Source organism: Nycticebus coucang, chromosome 4 (genome assembly GCF_027406575.1).
Source record: "Nycticebus coucang isolate mNycCou1 chromosome 4, mNycCou1.pri, whole genome shotgun sequence".
Classification (NCBI taxonomy): domain Eukaryota; kingdom Metazoa; phylum Chordata; class Mammalia; order Primates; family Lorisidae; genus Nycticebus; species Nycticebus coucang.
In genome coordinates, this window is record NC_069783.1 from 123,655,695 (window position 1) to 123,669,197 (window position 13,503).

At 41.6% G+C, this 13,503-nt stretch overlaps 1 pseudogene; it reads left to right on the forward strand.

Annotated features, from left to right (window-relative positions):
* Positions 1-12,334: 12,334 nt before the first annotated feature.
* LOC128584592 (ER lumen protein-retaining receptor 3-like) lies at positions 12,335-12,973 on the forward strand (annotated as a pseudogene).
* Positions 12,974-13,503: the final 530 nt, after the last annotated feature.

A 13,503-nucleotide genomic window follows, 5' to 3' on the forward strand; every position in this document is an offset into this window, starting at 1 on the left:
AATAGTCCTATTCACTCACATTTTCTTTGTCAAGTTCTATCTACCAATTATTTAGTGATATTTTGTGACTCTCTGAACCATCAGCTAGGTTGGATGCCATATACTGTATTAACACATAATTAGAAAGTAGCAAAGTGATTGGTGACTAGTCCAGATCCTTGTTACAGTTCCCCTGGGCCAAGACTAGTTTTGTTCCAGAAAAAACAGTGTCTTCCCTAGGCTTTGATGAACTTCATTTCATGCTATTCTTCAGCCCTTGAACCTGAACTTTGCTTACTTACGCTTAATATTCAGTGGCTCATCCACACCTAAACCCCTAATTTAGCCCTAAAATTTCCCTAGTCTCACCCAAACCCCCAAAGATTGCACAAAACCCCTCGAGGTCATGTACGTGCAGCAGGTATTCCTGTCATGGGCCCAGAATTCTTAAAAGGAACAGTAGAAAAAACAATAAACCAAGTAATATCAAACCTGTCTCATATGACTCAAAAGTTTTGTTTTTATAGGCCTCTCTCAGTCAATTAAATTCTACAACTTGAGAGCATTCCTTTATGGATATTGGCAGTAAACTTCTAGAAAGGTTAAAATGTATGCATATGTAATCCATAGTCATTAGCAGTCATGATAATGCATTGGCAGCAATAAATTTCTTATATCAGCTACAGTAACTCTACTGGATTATGGAAAGGCCAGATCTTTGGGTGCTCCATAGGGAGTGCTGGCATTGTCTCACCATAGTAGAAAATCTGGATGATGTGCAATGCTTGGGAGCAAAGGAAGGGGCACCAAAAGAAGAGATGAAAAGACACTCAAGATACAGCCTTGACAACTTCACTTGTACTTTGAGAATAGGAGTTAGGCAAGCTAAGCATTGTGGTGCACACCTGTAGCTATTCAGGAGGCTGAGGTGAGAGGATTCTTTGAGGCCAGGAATTTGAGGCTAGAGTGAGCTATGATGACACCATTGCACTCCATCATATGTGGGGAAGCTGAAACAGGAGGACTGCTTGAGCCCAGGAATTTGAGGTTACAGTGAGCTATAATGAGGCCACCACATTCCAGCCTGGGCAATACAGCTGGATCCTGTATTGTCTTTGAGTCTCTTTATTTAGGTGTATACCAAGAGGTAGAATTGCCTGTAGTCCCAGCTACACCCAAAAAAAGCTGGATACAGCTTTAAAAAAAAAAAAAAAAAAAGCTCAAAGAAAATGAGTTATGCATATTTCTTTTTTTTTTTTTGTAGAGACAGAGTCTCACTTTACTGCCTTCCATAGAGTGCCATGATGTCACAGGACTCACAGCAACCTCTAGCTCTTGGGCTTCAGCGATTCTCCTGCCTCAGCTCCCAAGCAGCTGGGACTACAGGCGCCTGCCACAACACCGGGCTATAAGTTATGCATATTTCATTAGAAGAGAAGCCTATGCATTCTATGAGCCCAGACTTACCTTACCAAGGGATCTGATGAGATAATAATAGCTGGGAGAATGTCCCACCACCAAAAAGATTCAACAGTTAAATGGTGCTCATTATGTGCATGGCCCTAATCTGAAAGGCTGCTAGCACATCAAGAGTGAGTCCATGTTTTAGAGTTGGACTCACATTAATTAGGGCTTACTAAATCCAATATTTAGTAGAAAGCCAGAATCCAAATTATTAATTTATGCTAAAAAAAAGTAAGCTCTTGAAAACCAAAACTCCAATGTTGGCAGAGCCAAAAGCATTCTCCCTTTGTAGGCAGAGAAGCCAACCACAATCAGAACACAGCTTAATAAGGAGCATATAATTAGAACAAAGAGAGTTAGATAAATGAGCTAAAAAAAAAATATCCCTTAAGACTAGCTTTTTAGATATATTCTGTCCTTCTTGGGGATGGCCTCATCAAAGAGTCAGTAATACTAAATGTCCATTGCTGAGTCATGTTTTAATAGGACTCCCAATATTTACCTCTTGATGCTTCTTTTTCTGTTCTTTCAAATAAACCAAATCTCCTCTGACAGAAAAAAACGTTTAAATTGTGCTGAACCCCTGAATTCAAACCTTGTTGTAGTGTAAGAGTGACTGTATCTCTGATATATTGTACATTTATTTTACATATTTTATCTCTGATATATTGTACATTTATTTTATAGATCTCTTTCTTTTGTACCACCAAAATAATCCCATTTATAAACTTCAGGGAACCTAGCACAGTCATTACACAAATCCTCAGTAATGTTTGTTGAAAGAATGGGAGTGAACGAATGAATGCATCCCAATGTCAGCTAATTTAAAAATATTTCTTCTGCCACTATGGGAAACAGTATGGCTTTTTTTTACAGTCATTACACAAATCCTCAGTAATGTTTGTTGAAAGAATGGGAGCAAAGGAATGAATGAATGCATCCCAATGTTAGCCAATTTAAAACTATTTCTTCTGGCTTGGCGCCTGTGGCTGAAGCGGCTAAGGTGCCAGTCACATACACCTAAGCTGGTGTTAGGTGGGTTCAAATCCAGTCTGGGCCTGCCAAACAACAATGACAGCTGCAACCAAAAAATAGCCGAGCATTGTGGCAGGTGCCTGTAGTCCCAGCCACTTGGGAGGCTGAGGCAGGAGAATCACTTGAGCCCAGGAGTTGGAAGTTACTGTGAGCTGTGATGCCATGGCACTCTACCCAGGGTGACAGCTTGAGGCTCTGTCTCAAAAAAAAAAAAAAAAAAATTTCTTCTGCCACTATGGAAAACAATATGCCTTTCTTTTTTTTTTTTTAGCCAGGCTGGGTTTGAACCTACCACCTCTGGTATATGGGGCCAGCACCCTACTCCTTGAGCCACAGGCACCATCCAAACAATATGCCTTTTTTTTTTCCTTCCTTCTTTCCTTCCTTCCTTCCTTCTGTCCTTCCAACAGAATCTCACTTTGTCACCCTTGGTAGAGTGCTGTGGCATCTTAGCTCACAGCAACATTGAACTCTTGCATTCAAGCGATCCTCTTGCCTTAGTCTCCTGAGTAGCTGGGACTACAGGCAATTCTACCTCTTGGTATACACCCAAAAGAACTGAAAGCAGAAACTAAGCCAGGCACAATGGCTCATGCCTGTAATCCCAGCACTTGGGAGGCTGAAGCAGGTGGATTGGTGGATTGCCTGAGTTCACAAGTTCAAGACCAGCCTGAACAAGAGCAAGACCCCCGTCTCTAAAAATAGCCAGGCATTGTGTCAGATGCCTATAGTCCCAGCTACTTGGGAGGCTAAGGCAACAGAATCTCTTGAGCCCAGAAGTTTGAAGTTGCTGTAAGCTAAGATGCCACAGCACTCTACCAAGTGAAACTCTGTCTCCAAATATAAATAAAGAAAGAAAGAAACTCAAAAAGATGTTTGAACACCTGTGTTCATAGTTGCATTATTCCCACCAGAAAAAAAGGTGAAAGCAACTCAAGTGTCTATCGATGAATGAATGGATAAACAAAATATAGTATTTAGATACAATGGAATATTATTTATTCTTAAAAAGCAAAGAAACTAAAAAAAAAAAAAAAAAGCAAAGAAACTCTGACATATGCTACGATATGGATGAACCTTCAAAACATTATGGTAAGTGTGATTCCACTTATTTTAGATACCTAGAGTAGTCACATTCCTAGAGACAGAAAGTAGAATGATTGTTGCCAGGGATGGAGGAAAAAGGGAACAGGGCATTACTGCTTAACAGAAACAGAATTTTATCTGCAAGATAAAAAGAGTTCTGTGAATGGATGGATGGTAGTGATGGTTACACAACAGTGGGAATATACTTAACTACTGAACTATACACTTAAAAATGGCCAACATGGTAAATTTCATGTTATGTGTATTTTATCACAACTTAAAAAAATAATAATAAGCCTTTCCATGCTGAGTCATGGCTTGTGTTTTTAAACTTGATCTGTTTCCATAAAACCAATACATCAGCTCCTGTATTTGTCCCTTGTGATGCAAAAGGTTTGTACTATTGAATTTCATTCTGTCTGATACTCTCTTTTGTGCAACATAGAACACAGCATTTCAAAATAAAGCCACAAAAAAATATTGTCACTATGTGCCAATTAAAAGGACAGACTTTCAGTTAAGAAAATAAATGCAGCATTCATGACTGATAAACAAAGCAATTTGATTTTTGGGTTAACATCAACTCTGATAATTTTAACATGTTTGTTTTTTTAGATCTGCAAGAAATAAATCTACCAGCTGGGTGCAGTTGAAGAAAATCATTACAGGATTAGCAGTTTTCTGACCCACTTACTAAAAAAAAAAAAAAAAAAAGCTGAATCACTCACTTGAGACCCCAGGGAAATGCAGATTTATGCCTTTGATGTTTTTTTCTTTCATTTTTCTTCAATTAAATTAAATTCTGTGACCAGTTTTTGAGTCTTTGCCATTTCTTCTTTTAATTGGGTGATTTTATATATCTTCTTGAATATAAGTCTTTGCAAATTCTTGATTTTTTTTTTGTAAATGCAAAGGTGTGATGAAACATATATATGGCTTTGTTCTATGCAATTATTATTATTATTATTACTTTTGAGACAGAATCTCAAGCTGTTGCCTTGGGTAGAGTGCTCAACTCTGGCTCAAGCGATCCTCTGGCCTAAATTTTTCTATTTTTGGTAGAGAAGGGGTCTCAAATTTTTGCTCAGGCTGGTCTTGAATTCATGAGCTCAAGCAATCCATCCGCCTTGGCCTCCCAGAGTGCTAGTATATAGGCATGAGCCACCGCACCCAACCTACACAATTATTTTCTACACACATCAGGAAGGTCTGCTTCTCTTCCTAATCCCTTCATTTATTAGATTGTGAGTGGGTGGGAGGAGTGAGCTGTAAGGAAAAGAATCCCAACACACTTTGCTACAGATGGGAGCCAAGGAAGTTGGGGAAACGGTCACTTCACATGTAGTCACAATGGTCCAATAAAAGCATTGCATTTCCATTCCCACAGGCAGGGAGCAATACTTGGCTCACTCCATACCATCGGAGAACAATTTTTCTCCATCTGTCAAGTATTCTCATTTTCTCCATCTGTCAAGTATTCTCATTTCTCCTCCTTCAATTGTACCTTTTTTTTTTTTTTGAGACACAGTTTCACTATGTCACTCTTGGTAGAGTGCTGTGGAGTCACAGTTCACAGCAACCTCAAAGTCTTGGGCTCAAGCAATCCTCTGTCTCAGCCTCCCAAGTAGTTGGGACTACAGGCGCCCACCCCAACTCCAGGCTATTTTTAGAGACAAGGTCTCGCTCAGGCAATTTACCCACCTTGGCCTCCCAGAGTGCTAGGATTACAGGCGTGAGCAGGCATGAGCCACTGCACCCTGCCTCCTAATTGTAGCTTTCTTTAGGATGCTTTCTTTCTTTCTTTTCTTTTTTTTTTAGACAGAGTCTCACTTTATAACCCTCGGTAGAGTGCTGTGGCGTCACAGCTCACAGCAACCTCCAACTCCTGGGCTTAAACGATTCTCTTGCCTCAGCCTCCTGAGTAGCTGGGACTACAGCCAGAACGACCGGCTATTTTTTGTTGCAGTTTGGCCAGGGCTGGGTTCGAACCCGCCACCCTTGGTATATGGGGCTGGCACCCTACCCACTGAGCCACAGGCACTACTCACTTTAAGATGCTTTCTTTCAGATGAGGGAGAACTTTTCATTTTCAAGCCCATTGATACTTTTTTTTTTTTTTTTAAACACAGGGTCTCACTCTGTCTCCCAGGCTATAGTGCAGCCTCAAACTCCTGGGGCTCAAGTGCTCCTCCCACTTAGGCCTTCCAACGAGCTAGGACTACAGGCATGTGCATTCATGCCCATCTAATTTTGTAATTTTTTTGTAGAGACAAGAGGTCTTACTATTTTGTCCAGTCTGGTCTTGAACTCCTGGCTTCAAGCAATCTTCTGGCCTCAGCCTCTGAAAGCACTAAGATTATAGGCCTGAGCCACCATGCCCAGCATCATTGGTCATTGATACATTTCTCATTAATAACTCACTCTTTTGTTCTTTCTTTCCTGTTTTTTTCTTTTTTTAAGAATTCCCAGAGACAAGCATGCTATGAGGCCAACTCAGGTGAATTGCTTGAGCTCAGGAGCTCGAGACCAGCCTGAGCAAGAGCGAGACTCCATCTCTAAAAAATAGCCAGGCATTGTGATAGGTGCCTATAATCCTAGATATGTGGGAGGCTAAAGCCAGGGGATTGCTTGAACCTAGGAGTTTGAGGTTGCTGTGAGCTATGATGATATTGTTGTGCCCAGATCTCGAAATCCCCCACAAAAACCACCAGGGAGCCGAGTCCCATGCAAAAGCAAAAGGGCCTTTTATTGCAAGCTCGAGCTTGGGCTCCCGGGGACTCCACTGCAACGAATCTGAGCCAGGAGCCTCGAGCTCTGGAGCAGGGGGTTCTTATGGTCTGGCAGAGCGGGTGGGCGTGCAAAGCTTGAAACAAAGGGGGCGCTTCTGGATTGGTTAGGTGGGGGGTCCCTGATTGGTGGGCGGTTGTCTCATGATTTCAGGAATTGCCTGGGCTTGCCTGGGCTTGTCTGGAAAGTGAAACTTACTGAATGAAATGGCGGGGAAAGCGAAACTTAACTCCTAAGATGGCGCTGGTCTGGTTCTTTCAATACCATGGAACTCTACCAAGGTTGACACTTGCCTTATTTCTCGTTCTAGGCCAGAGGTCCTTGGCCATACCCAAATTGTAGGGCCTCAATACATGATTCTCTTTTTCTGGCTTTTCTGTTCTGTCAATACACCATCATTCTCTTGTCCACATTGGTAACCTCAGAGACACCTGTGAACTCTCCTTTTTCCTCACTCACACTCCCTTTGGAGATTCAATCAATCTCCAAATCTATCAATTCTTCTTCTTTTTTTTTTTTTTTTTGATACAGAGTCTCACTATGTTGCCCTCAGTAGAGTGCCGTGGCATCACAGCTCAGCAACCTCTAACTCTTAGGCTTAAGCAATTCTCTTGCTTTAGCCTCCCAAATAGCTGGGACTACAGGCGCCCACTACGATGACCGGCTATTTTTGTCATTGTCATTGTCGTTTAGCAGGCCTGGGCTATGTTCGAACCCTTCAGCTCCAGTGTATGTGGCTGGTGCCCTAGCCACTGAGCTACAGGCACCGAGCCTTCTTTTTTTTTTCTTTAGACAGAGTTTTACTATGTCACCCTTGGTAAAGTGCCATGGCATCTGAGCTCACAGCAACCTCAAACTCTTGGGCTCAAGCAATCCTTTTGCCTCACCTCCTGAGTAGCTGGGACTACAAGCACCAGCCACAACACCCAGCTATTTTTAGAGATGGGGTCTCGCTCTTGCTCAAGCTGTTCTTAAACTCCTGAGCTCAAGTAATCCACGTGCTTCAGAGTCCCAGAGTGCTAGGATTACAGGCTTGAACCACCATGCCTAGCTTTTTTTTCTCTTACAACATCTCTGACTCTGACTTTTTTTTCCATTTCTGTCATACCTTCCATTTAGACTACTCCAGCAGCATTGTAGCTCGTTTCCCTGACTGACTTCTGCCTTGAATCCACCCTTCACACAAGTGCCAGGTTAATTTTCCTTAAGCACAGCTTTATTCAGATCATGTCACACTTTCAGAATTTCCAATAGGACCCCATTGTTCCTAGTAGTATCTCCCTTCTATGAATTCTAAAACATGCACTGCATAATTTATAAGGTGTTTAATATACTGTTGTATATAATTCCAGTACTGCCTATAATTATAGTTATTTCTGTTCATGTTTTCCATCCTTTATTAAATTATAAACTTTTTTTTTTTTTTTTTTGTAGAGACAGAGTCTCACTTTACTGCCCTCGGTAGAGTGCCGTGGCGTCACACGGCTCACAGCAACCTCCAGCTCTTAGGCTTATGTGATTCTCTTGCCTCAGCCTCCTGAGCAGCTGGGACTACAGGCGCCCACCACAACGCCTGGCTATTTTTTTGTTGTTGTTGCAGTTTGGCCGGGGCCGGGTTTGAACCCACCACCCTCGGCATATGGGGCCGGCGCCCCACTCACTGAGCCACAGGCACGCCCCAAATTATAAACTTTTTGAGGGAGGATAATGGCATATACATATTTGTTTTCCCCATGTAATATCCAACACAGTAGTTCTTATGCAAGACGTGTTCTGAATGAATGAAGAGATTAATAAAACCATTTTGATACAATATAACACATTTGGCATTCTGAGATCAAGGTTTTTGTTTGTCTTTACCTGTGGCTCAGGGAGTAGGGTGCTGACCCTATATACCGAGGGTGGTGGGTTCAAACCCGGCCCCAGCCAAACTGCAACAAAAAATAGCCGGGCATTGTGGCGGGCGCCTGTGGTCCCAGCTACTGGGAAGGCTGAGGCAAGAGAATCGCCTAAGCCCAGGAGCTGGAGGTTGCTGTGAGCTGTGATGGTATAGCACTCTACCAAGGGCAATAAAGTGAGACTCTGTCTCTACAAAAAAAAAGAAAATCTTTTTGAGTAAGCACTATGTGTTGGCAATATACTAAGGGCTTTTTACATATTATTCATTCATTATAAAATGTATAAAGTTTCTATTATATGTTAGAGACTGCAAGGGGCCCATTAGTGAACAAAATTATTTGCTTACACAATGTCTGTTAACAGAAAGGGTAACTAATTTTCCCAGGGCTGTTCAGCTAGTAGCTAGGGGGTGGGGCTCAACTTGAAACCAGGGCTTACTCTAGAAACCACATTCTTAACCATCCTATTAAATTTCCTATAGTGTGAGCTATGGACAAGCCCTGGTGAAACCATGTCCAGTTTTCCCACCCTCTGTTAAAGAAACACTGATGAAATCCTTGAGAACAGGGACCATGTTTTCTAAAATCCTAAAGCTGTCATTTAATGCTGACACCAAACCCATACCAACGTTCAATGATTAATAACTACTTGTTGATCAACTGCCTTGATAACTACACAATCCTATAGATTTCTTTATAATTTGAGAAATTTAAAAAATTAATTTTCCCATAAAAATATTTATAGTAATCACCAATAAAGACTTATTTTTCCTAGTCATTGTGAAATATAGATTAAATTACTGACATTTACTGGTGCATTATACCAATTATCTTTCCAGGACACTTAATATGTGTATATATCTCACGCTTCACATATGTCCCAGATATAAACATAGTTACATTATCTAGGATAGGCAATTAAATCTGGACCCTTCAGAAAATGATAATTCCTCTGATCATCAGAAGACACCAAGAAGCCCATAAAGTCTTTTTAATAAGAGTGAAAAGGTAGCAAAAAACAGATTACTGGAAAAAAAAAAAAAGAAGAAGAAGAAAAACAGATTACTGGATATTTTACCTCCTTACTAGCAAAAGTTTTTAGTTGTCCTGGCTACTGAATAATATACTATTTCTATAATCAGTGTACTCTGAAATTGACAAAGAAAAATAAAGGATAAAATATGGGAAGAAATTCATTGAAGAAACAGTATTAATATGAGCAGTATTAATAGGCATAAATTACTTGTCTGCCAACAGATTAAACCAGAATGTAATGCTGAAAGAAGACGATATAACAAATGTGTGGCAAATTCTTAAACTATAACTAGGAAATGTTTTAAAATAGCTACACATGAATGATATATGTAGCAAAACACATCAGCAATGTGTTTAGGGTGAAGATCATTGGAAAGACGCAGGAAAATGTGAACATATAGAAAATTAAACCACAAATATTTCTAAATGTAGGTTTAGAAGAACCAAAAATAGGCATTCTGAGCATAGAGCAGTTATTTTCTGATGAGTGTGGGCAATGGAGACAGTCAAATCATTATAAGAAGGTGAAAGAGAGTAGAGAGCAAGTTAGTCAATATTGGAAGCAAATCAGCTCAAAGCAGAGAAGATTTTTGTTTATTTGTCTGCCTAAGTAGGATGGCTCTCTTATAGGCTGATTTTGCAGAAGGAAATTTCTAAAAGCAGCCAAAAGCATCCCTTGGGCTCACATCATAGCCTTTCTTGTGTATAGCCCATTTATATCTTTGTCAGGCAACAAAACCCATAGTTGAGCTACGGAAGCCTGGCCTTTTAAACTGGGTTTCTCAACTGGGCACTCCTTACATTTGGGGCCAGATAATTCTTGCTGTGCAAGGCTGTCCTGTACATTACAAGGCATTTAGCACCACGTCTGTCCCCTACCTACTAGATGCCAGTAGCACTTCCCCCACCACACTTGTGATGACCAATAATGTCTCTAGGCATTGTTCAATATCCCCTAGAGTATGGGCAAGGGAGATGCAAAATTACCCCCAGTAGAGCAATGCTGGTTAGAGAATAAGGGAATAATCACTGAGCCAAATTTCTTACCATACAAATGAGGAAACCAAAGCCCATCGATGGTAAATGCTTTGTTCAAATGTACACATTTACAGATCTAACCTAGGAACCCCCGGTTGTCACTCTCAATAACTTCACTATACCCTATCTTTAGTTATTTGCACACCGCCAACATGTTTTTTCAAATCTGATGCCACCTCTATTATTTGATATTTATTATCTTTATTTGAATTCACTCATTTCTCAAATTTATTTTGAAAGGAAACAGATATACAAGGGAAAAGCTGACACACATAAATGTCAGGAAATATCGTGGCATCAGAGAGACAGTTTGTGCTCAGTTGCTTTATGTATTTATTTATTTATCAAAAACCTGTATTATACCCACCATATGCCGTCATTTTATTTATTTATTTATGTATTTATTTATTTAGAGATAGAGTCTCACCATGTCACCCTGGGTAGAGTGCCGTGGCATCACAGCTCACAGCAACTTCAAACTCTTGGGCATAAGCGATTCTCTTGCCTCAGCCTCCCAAGTAGCTGGGACTACAGGCACCCACCACAACGCCCAGCTATTTTTTGTTGCAGTTGTCATTGTTCTTTAGCTGGCCCGGGCCAGATTCTAACCCGCCTCCCTTGATGCATGTGGCCAGCACCATGCCGGCACCATAACTACTGTGCTATGGGCGCTGAGCCAGTATGCTGTCATTTTAACAGCTTCATGTGTATGAAATCTTTTTGTCTTAAGATGAACCTTATTAGGTAAGTACTATTATTATTCTACAAATCAGGAAACAGAGGCAGAGAGGTCCAAAGTCATCTAACTTGTAAATGACAGAACTGGGATTTCAGTACGGGCTCATGAGTGTATACTCTTTTTTTGTTTTTGTTTTTGTTTTGAGTAAGGGTCTCTTTCAGGCTAGAGTATCACGGCATCAGCCTAGCTCACAACTTCAAAATCCAGAGTTCAAGTGATCCTCCTGCCTCAGTCTCCAAGTAGCTGGTACTACACACACCTGCCACAACAACATCAAGCTCATTTTTTTATTTTGAGTAGAGACGTGGGTCTCACTCTGCCTCAGGCTGGTCTCAAACTCCTGAGCTCAAGCAATCCTCCTGCCTTGGATTCCCAGAGTGCTAGGATTACAGGCCTGATGCATTGCACCAGCCTCATGAATCCATACTCTTTATCATTAAGAGGAAAACTGCAGATGCCTAATTAGAAGGAGGAAAATGGGTCCAGGGCTGAAAACAATAGCAGTCAGGGAATAATGGGCAGAAATAACAAAGCAGCTGGACTTGAGAGATTAAGGAAATCTGGGGGAGATGGGCACTCTCACTTGGAAAAGTTGGGCAGGGATACTGGCAAGAAGGGACAGAGCTGGGGGACTCATACTGTGCAGTGTAGTAGGGGTAGGGACAAGATGTAGTGGGGTAGGGGCAAGATGAGGCTTCAGCTCATCTTCTGGATAGCAGAGAAGGCATTACCCCACATAAGGCAAAGCAGAGTCTCTGTTAAAGATTGATACTAGTAGCACCAGACACTTAAGTTATTATTTTTTGCCTAAAAATCAACTTGAAGGCCAGGCGAGGTGGCTCACACCTATAATTTCAGCATTCTGGGAGGCCAAGGCGGGTAGATTGCCTGAGCTCACCAGTTCCAGACCAGCCTGAGCAAGAGCGAGACTCCATCTCTAAAACTAGCCCGGCGTTAGTACCAGCTACTCTAAAGGCTGAGGCAAGAGAATCACCTAAGCCCAAGAGCTGGAGGTTGCTGTGAGCTGTGATGCGACAGCACTCTACCAAGGGTGACAAAGTGAGACTCTGTCTCAAAAAGAAAACTAGCCAGGCATTGTGGTGGGCACTTATGATCTCAACTACTTGGGAGGCTGAGGCAAGAGGATCTCTTGAGCCCAAGAATTTGAGGTTGCTGTGAGCTATGATGCTAGAGCACTCTATGGAGGGCAACAAAGTGAAACTCTGTCTAAAAAAAAATCAACTTGAATGGGCGCCACACCAACTGACATGACATGAACATGTTCCGAATCCTCAGTGACCTGAGCCACCTCCTGGCCATGATCTTACTCCTGAGGAAGATCTGGAGGTCCAAATGCTGCACCGGCATCTCTGGGAAGAGCCAGATCCTTTTCGCTCTAATATTCACCACCAGGTACCTGGACCTGTTCACCAACTTCATCTCCATCTACAACACGGTGATGAAGGTTTTTCTCCTCTGTGCCTACGTCACAGTATACATGATCTACGGGAAATTTCGGAAAACATTTGACAGTGAGAATGACACATTCCGCTTGGAGTTTCTTCTGGTCCCAGTCATTCGCCTTTCCTTCCTTGAGAACTACAGTTTCACTCCCCTGGAGATCCTCTGAACTTTCTCCATCTACCTGGAGTCAGTGGCCATCCTGCCCCAGCTCTTCATGATCAGCAAGACCGGAGAGGCCGAGACCATTATGACTCACTATCCATTCTTCCTGGGTCTGTACCAGGCTCTCTATCTGGCTAACTGGATCAGGCAGTACCAGACTGAGAATTTCTATAACCAAATTGCAATGGTATCTGGAGTAGTACAGACCATCTTCTAGGGTGAATTCTACTTGTATGTGACCAAAGTCCTTAAAGGAAAAAAGTTAAGTCTTCCAATGCCAATTTGAGGGTTCTTGAAGATCTCTATAGTCAAGGACATGAATAGCAAACCATTTTCAAAGTTCTCCTTGGTAACTTATTCATGACTTGAATCAAATGTTAAAGTTAGAAAAATGCTTAGTGTGGATTTCAACAAAGCACTGATCGTTTTCTCTGTGAGACCTTCTTGTCAGTAGGATCTCCCTTGAATACCCATTATAGAGGCAATGAAGAGCTGGGCCCACCGTGCACCTGGAACAAGCAGCCTTAAGGTGACTTCCCATGAATGGATCAAATAAACTTGTTCTCTAAGACCCAAGTGCATGACTCGTGCTAATAGTCACTTCCAACTGGAAGGATGTCCCCATAAGAACGCCCAACTGAAAATCAGTTAAAATATCAGCAATATGCTCTTGTGGCAATTTCTATTTACCATGTAGGTGACCAAATTTAGGTAGTCAAGATAAAAAAGTGATAGCTTGTGTGAAATGTTATTTTACTTCTTCCACCCTATATGCCACACAAACCAAATATACCAGCTCTGGCTGGAGTCACAGTT